Genomic DNA, 8,109 nt, shown 5'->3' with positions numbered 1-8,109 from the left:
ATAATAGTAGATTAAAATGCAAATATTCCGGGTATGCCATATGTCTTACAAGTTCCCAATAGTTGGTCATTACCCTCTAACTACCATCTTTATTTATGTCTATGTTATTAATGGCCTCCAGGATATCGGTATATATCCTTCGTTTTTCCTCAGACACATCGATTTCGTTTTTCAGTGCTCTAGACTTCTCCTCTTCACCTTTGATTGCTCTTTCCAAGTAACATTTCACAAAATCAGAGGAAGGTGCTGATGGAGAAGACTGAGCTCCAACCATTGAATTGCTTGTTCCACAATCGGAAGACTTTCAACTTCAACCAGAAAGAATATTTTTGTTTACCAAAAATTGCAGAGAGAAACTTGAGGAGGAAAACCAATAAAAGTTGTGTTTGTCAAACCACTAAACCGAGCAGATGTGAGTGATCGGATGTGGGAGGAGTAGCCGAACCTTCAAACAGAGAATATGTGATGGTATACTCTTCAGATTTGAGGGGAAAACCTCTCTTTTATCTCTGGAGGTGAGACATCGACGAATATGGACGAATCTCTGCAAGAATGAAGCGAATCTGCCGTATGGGTTCACAAGATGAAAAGTAGATCGTAAACCCTAGGGTTCACGAGGATGAAGATGGGGAAGGATGCGTACGGTTTCAGAGACAAAGGAGGCCCTATTCTGCCGCTCCTTGCGTTCTTCGCAGGCGAATCTAGACTGAGCTTCTTCTGGATGAATAACACTTCCCTAAACCCTAGGGTTCACGAGGATGACAAAGGAGAAGGGTTCGTACTGTTCAAGAGGGTGACGAGGAAGGTGTTCCACCGACCACTTCCTTAATCGCAGGCGATTCTACAAGCAGAGCTCCGTCTGACCACACAGTGAAGCAGTGAAGCTTCAACAGGGAAAAGAGGAAGGGGTCGGTTTTATCGGGGATGAGTCGATTTTTTGTGCCCCATTTGTGTTTCGAGAAACGAGCGAAACAAGTGAAACTTGTTTCGTCATTCATGTTTCTTGAAGCATAAATTGTTATAAATTTCAATTTATGTTTCAAGAAACAAGTGGAACATAACACTTTTACCAAACAGTATTAATACCGTTTCTTTGTTTCTGAGAACAAGAAAACACAGAAACACATTTCTGGTAACGTTATCAAACGAGCCCTAAGACTTACCCAAAAAAAAAAAACCCTGTGGAGGAAAAAAAAGAAAAAAGCCCTAAGTGAAGAGATCGTCACAATTCTGAAGAAGACAAAGAGGAGGAGTATGAAATAGAGGGAGGAGGAGGAGCAGGGGAATCAAATCATGATAGGGTTTCTCATTGTCTCATCTTTAAAGTGACCTAGGAATGATCAGAGAAGAACATTATTTTGTAGAAAATAAGATGTAATAGAGAAAGAGGATAAAGAGAATCATACTTGAGATAGAGAAAGAAAGGGTTGCAGAAACCCTTACCGCATAAGAGAGAGGGAGAGAAAGAGAAGAATAGGAGAACAGAGAAGAAGTGACAGAGAATTAGGGTTTGATTTCTTATGCTTGAGATGGTGATGGAGAGGATTAAGTTGGTGATGACCTTGACCATAGAAGAAGAGAATGATGGAGGAAAAGGAGCTACGACTGTGGAGCTTGGGGAACCGAGGTCATAAGCCCTAACTTTTAAAAGAGAGGTTCAATTGCAGAGAGCAAACCTGCAGTGGCATAACGAAGAACCTCTTGGAGTTCCACGCGTGCTTCAGAGGGGAGGAAACCTGGATCGGGTTTCAACAGGTCTCACCAGGTTCCAACAAGAGGAGAGATACGAGAGATGGGTCGAATTATTCTCAGCCATTGGATTCATTGCAGCACAGGTGTCACATTTGGAGGGGTCGTTGGCGCTCTTGGAATGTCAGTTGTTGGAGACGAGCCCGATCCTCTTTGTTGGGGGCGGGGTAGTGGTGGATTGTAGTTATGAAAGTGCATATTACATGTGTAAATTTAAGGACGTGTTGCAATTAGTAAGGCTGTGTTTGGTAGCCAAGAGCAGAAAAGAAAAAATGATATTTTTTTTTCTTGGGTGAAGAATTTTTCTTTGCACTTGATATGTCTTCATCCGAGAGAAGATTCAGCTTTGGAAATTCAAAATTCCTCTTTGGGAATTATGAAGTTTTCTTTTGCTCCCAAAAAAAAATCTTGCAAAAAATATAAGAAAACATGAGAAATTATGAAAACATAATAAGACAAAAAATGAATGATTACACATTTACACAATGATTTCCTATGTGTCTCTCTCATAAAATTCAAAATTTTTTGATTTTTTTTCTTTTCTTTTCTTTACTTCTCTTGTAACCAAAAATACAAAATCTTTTTATTTTCTCACCATTTTATTTCTTTTATTCTCTTCTCTTTTCTTTTCTTTTCTTTTTTTTTTTTTTTTTAATTTTCTTCTCTTGGCTACCAAACATAGTCTAAGGGTGTCAATTTCGTATCAATACTAAAATCATACTAAATTATCGAAACTGTATCGAAGGAGATTTCGATACCAAAAAAATGGATTTCTTTTCGGTACGATAAGAGTTCTAATTGCATATCAAATTATGGACTACATATATGTAAAAAGCAAAAAAACTTTATTCATATATATATATATATATCGAATAGAAATCGTACAAAAACTTTATTCGTATCGAATAAGACATTGCATTTACACCAAATAACAACCATACCGGAAACTATATCGATCTATACGGTACGAGTATTGAAATATAGGAATTTTTGGTAACACAATTTTGGTATATACTCTTGATTTATTCTATCCTACCAAATATCAAATACAGTATTAGTTGACACCCTGATATAAGGCAAACCTCATCTTTAGGGCTCTTCTTAACAAAGTTGGATTCTTGAAACAAAAAATAATGTTTTTCTGGGAAAAAGATCATAATTCTGACAATTTGTTTGTATTAAATGTAGATCATGTTATTATTAACACTAATGCAAATAATTTAATTAATATTATCGACTCTTATGATGTGTAGCATGGTAGATTACGACATTGTAGTTCCTCTTATTTTAAACTATTGTGCAACTCATGACTGATAGAAGGAGAACCCAAAACATCATCACAAAAGTGTTATATGAGCATTGAGGTCAAGTTCACTAAGAAATCACATGATTCTGTTGAAAGGAAAAATGATCTTTTAGAGTTAATCCATAATGATGTACTATGTTCTCTGGACTAGAAATGAAATAGAGCAAGCTTTCATATTATATAAAACTAGGATTGATAATCAGTTAGATAAAAGGATTTAGAACTAATAAAAGGAACAGAGTAAGAGAGCGAAGGTCTTTCACAATTTTGTGAAAAAAAAACAACATAATACATGAGAACACAACCCCTACCAACCATATATAGTCAAATAGAGTTGCATAAAGGAAAAATAGAACTCTAAAGGAGATGATAAACTCAAACTTATAATTTCAATATTACTTTTGAATATGTGGGGTTGGGGAAGCAATACTATCAACGTGTCATGTTCTTAACATGATCCCACCAAAAAATGAAAATGTTCTTAATAGAATAACCCATAAGAAAACCACTTCTTATCTTTTGATTTATTGTATGATAAGAAACATAATCTCCAGTTTTTTAAGATTTTGCGATATTTGTCTAAAGTGCGATTATTATAGCCTAAGAAAAGGAAGCTATCACCGAAGACTTATAGTGATTGCGCCTTCATTATTTATGCACTTTATAGTGCGGCTTAAAAGGGCTTGTATGGCAATGTTAAAAATAATGTATTGTGTTTAATTTATGTTTTTTCTTCAGAATACATTTGGAATATGACATGTATGTGACATTTGGTATTTTTTTTTCCCAATAAAATAAGTAAAAAAAAAAAAAAACACATGTAGAACAATTTTGAGAAAATGGTTGGTGGGTTTTTAGAATAAAAAAAAATACATGAAATATAATAATAAAGACTTTCGACTCTCAATTATTGCCACCACTACCTCCACCATCACTACTAGAAGATATACTTGTATATATATAAACCTACGGTTCTCCAGATACAACCGTAATGCAGTCCGTATATCCAACCATAAGCTTAGTTGTAATCAAAGGCCTGATATTAACAACAACTCTAATACACTGTGACAAGTCCTTCTCATGTGAGTTTCCACCTAAAACTGTCTTCTCGTCTACATTCTCCATCTCAAGCTCCTATTAGCAGTTCAAAGAACAGAAAGAATCTCAAAAATCCTAATTTAACAATAGAAAACAATATATCAACCTTAAAAAAGAAAAATATTGTGACCGATAATATCATTTACCAAAATCATATTTCGCTCCCTTAAAAAAAGGAAAAATTACGTCCCCCTACCCTGTAGTTTGTCGAAATTACATATGGATTCAAGGGTTTGAACAAATTACGCCTCCCTCCCCTACACCTGACGATGTTTGTTTGCTGTTAGTTTTAAAACTCAAAAGACCATTTTACCCTCTAATTAAAAGATGATAATGGAAGATTATTTTAACCCCTTTTTCATCTTCTACCCCGATACCCCAAATCCTAAACTTAGCCATTGCCTTCTAATGAAAATCTTGTCAATCTTCGACGGAAATAACAGTGCAACTGTCCGGTGAAGGTAAGCATACCAGAAATTTACAGTCGGGAGCTCATCGTTGAAGGCTGCAATGCCAAAAATTTAATGCCCTAGAACTGGCAAGGAATGGCTAGTTCACTTGGGCACTGGGGAATGTTGTGGGTGAAAGAGAGGAGTCCCTCTCCCCTTCTTTCCCATCTTCGGCTCCCACTCCTCCTCCCCCTCTCTTTCAGTCATCTTTGTTTTCCTTCTCTCCTCCTTACTGGATTCAACAGGGAATTCAAATCCTAGCGTACCGTCCCACAGAGGCAAAACATATTATTATGTAATTAGTGGAGAAAAACGTGTAGTATTCCAGCAACGATCCACTGTCGGGAGTGATAATAAAGCGGTAAAGGAGGAAATGAGATCTGAAGAGAGAGAAAGAGAATCAGACACGATTATGGTCTAGGAATATTCTAGGTTCACCTGGACAGTGGTGGGCTGATGGGGTTTCTCTAGATTTAGATTTGATGGGTAGGATTCCGGTTAACAATAAAACTCTGAAATTTTAGACAAAATTAAATTATGCAATCCCAAAAACAGATGTTAACATAACACTTGGGACTGCAACTAAAATATTAGTGGGTTAGTTGGATTAATTGCAGGTCCAGTTCACATTGGCCGACTTCCCATGTTTAATACTAGACATAGCAAACTCTAAAACCATAAATTTACCTAAAAAGAACTATTGCGATGCTAGTAAAAGAACCATTAACCGACTTCCCCTATTTTATCTGGGTAGTTGTATAACTTTCAACTCTTTCCAACATTACTACTGGTATGCTAGTAAAAGAATGAAATAGGAAAAGGAAATATACCTCAAGAGGACAGATCAAAATATGTGAAAAAAATAAGCTTTTTTAGAGTGAAGAGTTAGATTTTCTCACAACAGAGGTGGGCGTGGTAAGTTGTCGATGATTACACCGCCTTCTCAGGCTGGGGTGGGCAGTGAACCTTCCCTCTTTTGTTTTGTTTTAATGGGAGGGCATATAAGTAAGTTCATGTCTATATAAGGGCATTTTTGGTATTAAATGGTATAAAATTATGTGACATCTCCAATTAACAGTTTCCGTTTCACGGTGACTAGCAGATAGGATCTAATTGTAAGAATCTTAGAAAAACCAGAGGAGGGGGGTAATTCGTTCAAACCCTTGGATCCACGTGTAATTTTGACAAAGTACAGGGGAGGGGGACATAATTTTCCTTAAAAAAATGATATCAGAGCCAATTGGTATTAGAGAAAAAGTTACAGGACTAATAATTGGTATCAGAGCAAAAGCTATAAGTTTGAGTACTTAGCAAACGTCAGAATTATTGGACTTAGAATGTCGTTGTCTCCTTGTAATACTGGTTGTGATGTATACACCATTGAAGTGCTTAAAAAAAAAAAACTTACAGAGTTAAATTAATAATTTGTATCAGAGAGCAACAACTGTCCGGCTAAGTTATTTTTATTTTTTATTTTTGGTTTTGAATTTTTTTTTTTACTTTTGATTTTTTGATTATATATATAAATATATATATATATATATATATATTTTTTTTTTTCTTTTGCTACTATTTTTAAACTTATAAAAAAAACTATGCGACGAAGTTGGTGAGCTATAGTATGCAAAAATCCCATTTTCACTAGGAGGTCATGAGTTTGAGTCTTTTACTTCTCTTCGTTAAAAAAAAAAAATTGGTATCAAAGACAACACCACAAGTTTGAGTACCTAGCAAACGCTAGAGATTATCACTGCAACAAATTTGCTATTTTACTACGGAAATTTTTCGTAGTAAAAAAAACTCTACCGTATCAATTGAAATATATATGATGGAAAAAGTCCGTCGTATGACCATCGTTAAGATTCGTGTCGTATCTGTTTACGACGGAAATATGAGATGCGTAGGTTTAGGTTATTAATTATGGAATTATTATACTGTAGTTTAAAATCGAATTTAAATGGTAGTAATTTTCTGTAGTATAAAATTATTTATTACTATGGAAGTATAATATAGTAGTAAAACTTTTTCTTTTACTACATAAATATATCGTCGCCTATTTTCAATATATACGACGGATGCTTGGAAGTATTGTAAAAAAAATACTTTTTATTAGGAAAATGTTTTTCCATCGTTCATAGTATACATTTAGAAAAATAATAATTATATTTATATAAAAAATCCCTATAATAATACATCCACGCAAAGAAAATATAATACACAATTTATTTCTTAATATACAATTACAATCAAACATTGAAAGATAGTTGGTGAATAATGCACATGATAGTTCATCCAGTATCCACTGTATTCCTCACTATTCTCATAATTATTACTGCCACCCTTGCATCAAGCCCATATGTTGGCTCGTCCATAAATATTATTGAAGGATTTGCAACAAGCTCAACTGCAATTGTCAACCTCTTCCACTGCTCTGTTGAGAGACCATCACCCTCGGTAACCTAACTAGTGCATCTCTCAATATGGTCAACCCCACAAGTTCTATGACCAGGAACATGCAAGCATAGTTTTCAAAACTAGATGGTTTTGGTTGAGACAGGTTTTTACTAAAAGAACTGTCAACTAAATGCTAAAATTCCAAAAATAAAATAAGAAAATGAAAACTACTGAATTATACCAGATGGTTTTCAAAAACCGTTTGGTTTTTTGTCTGGTTTTGGGGGTCCTTAATGGAAATCAGTTCAGAAAAGAGAGTTCTGATTTTCTGGTTCAACCACTAGTCTGGTTTTTAAAATTATGCATGTAACCAGTCCAAGGCTTAACAAATGGATTTAAAATCTCAAATTCAGACATTCTGTTGGTTGGGAATGACATGAAGATGATTGTCATCACTGAAGAGTGGTTGTCATCTACTTTTGAGATGAAGGACATAGGTGAAGTCAACTTTGTGTTAGGCATTAAGATTGTGAGGAATTGCTCCATATATTTTTTTGGTTTGTCTCAAAAGACTTATATAAAGAAGATCATTGAACAATTCCACATGGAAAAATGTAAACCTATAGACACTCCCTTGGAAAGGCATGTGCTTTGAGCTTTGACCAATGCCCTAAGATTGATGAGGAGAAGAATCAAATGCCCAAAGAATCATATGCAACAACGATAGGAAATCTGATGTACATGATGATGTGCACGTGTCTAGATATATGCTTCAAAGTTGGCATGGTTAGTCGTTACCAAGTAACTAGGACCACGTCATTGGTTGGTAGTGAAAAGAATGGTTCTGCACCTTCGTAGGACCACTGATCTCACCCTCACCTACAATGGTTCAGATTTGAGATTGAGAAGCTACAGTGATGCAGACTAGGCTAGTGACAGAGACGAGCATAAATCTACTTTGGGATATGCACTTGTTGTCGAGCAGTAAGAAGCATACTTACATCTCTTTATCCATGATGGAGTTCGAGTACATCATGTGCTTGGCAGCCGTTCAAGAGGCCGTTTGGCTGAGGATTTTTACAGTGTCTTGTTGTTACCACTCATTCAGGAGAT

Source organism: Macadamia integrifolia, chromosome 7 (assembly GCF_013358625.1).
Source record: "Macadamia integrifolia cultivar HAES 741 chromosome 7, SCU_Mint_v3, whole genome shotgun sequence".
NCBI lineage: Eukaryota > Viridiplantae > Streptophyta > Magnoliopsida > Proteales > Proteaceae > Macadamia > Macadamia integrifolia.
The sequence above is the reverse complement of the archived record's forward strand: the minus strand, read 5'-3'. Positions refer to the sequence as shown.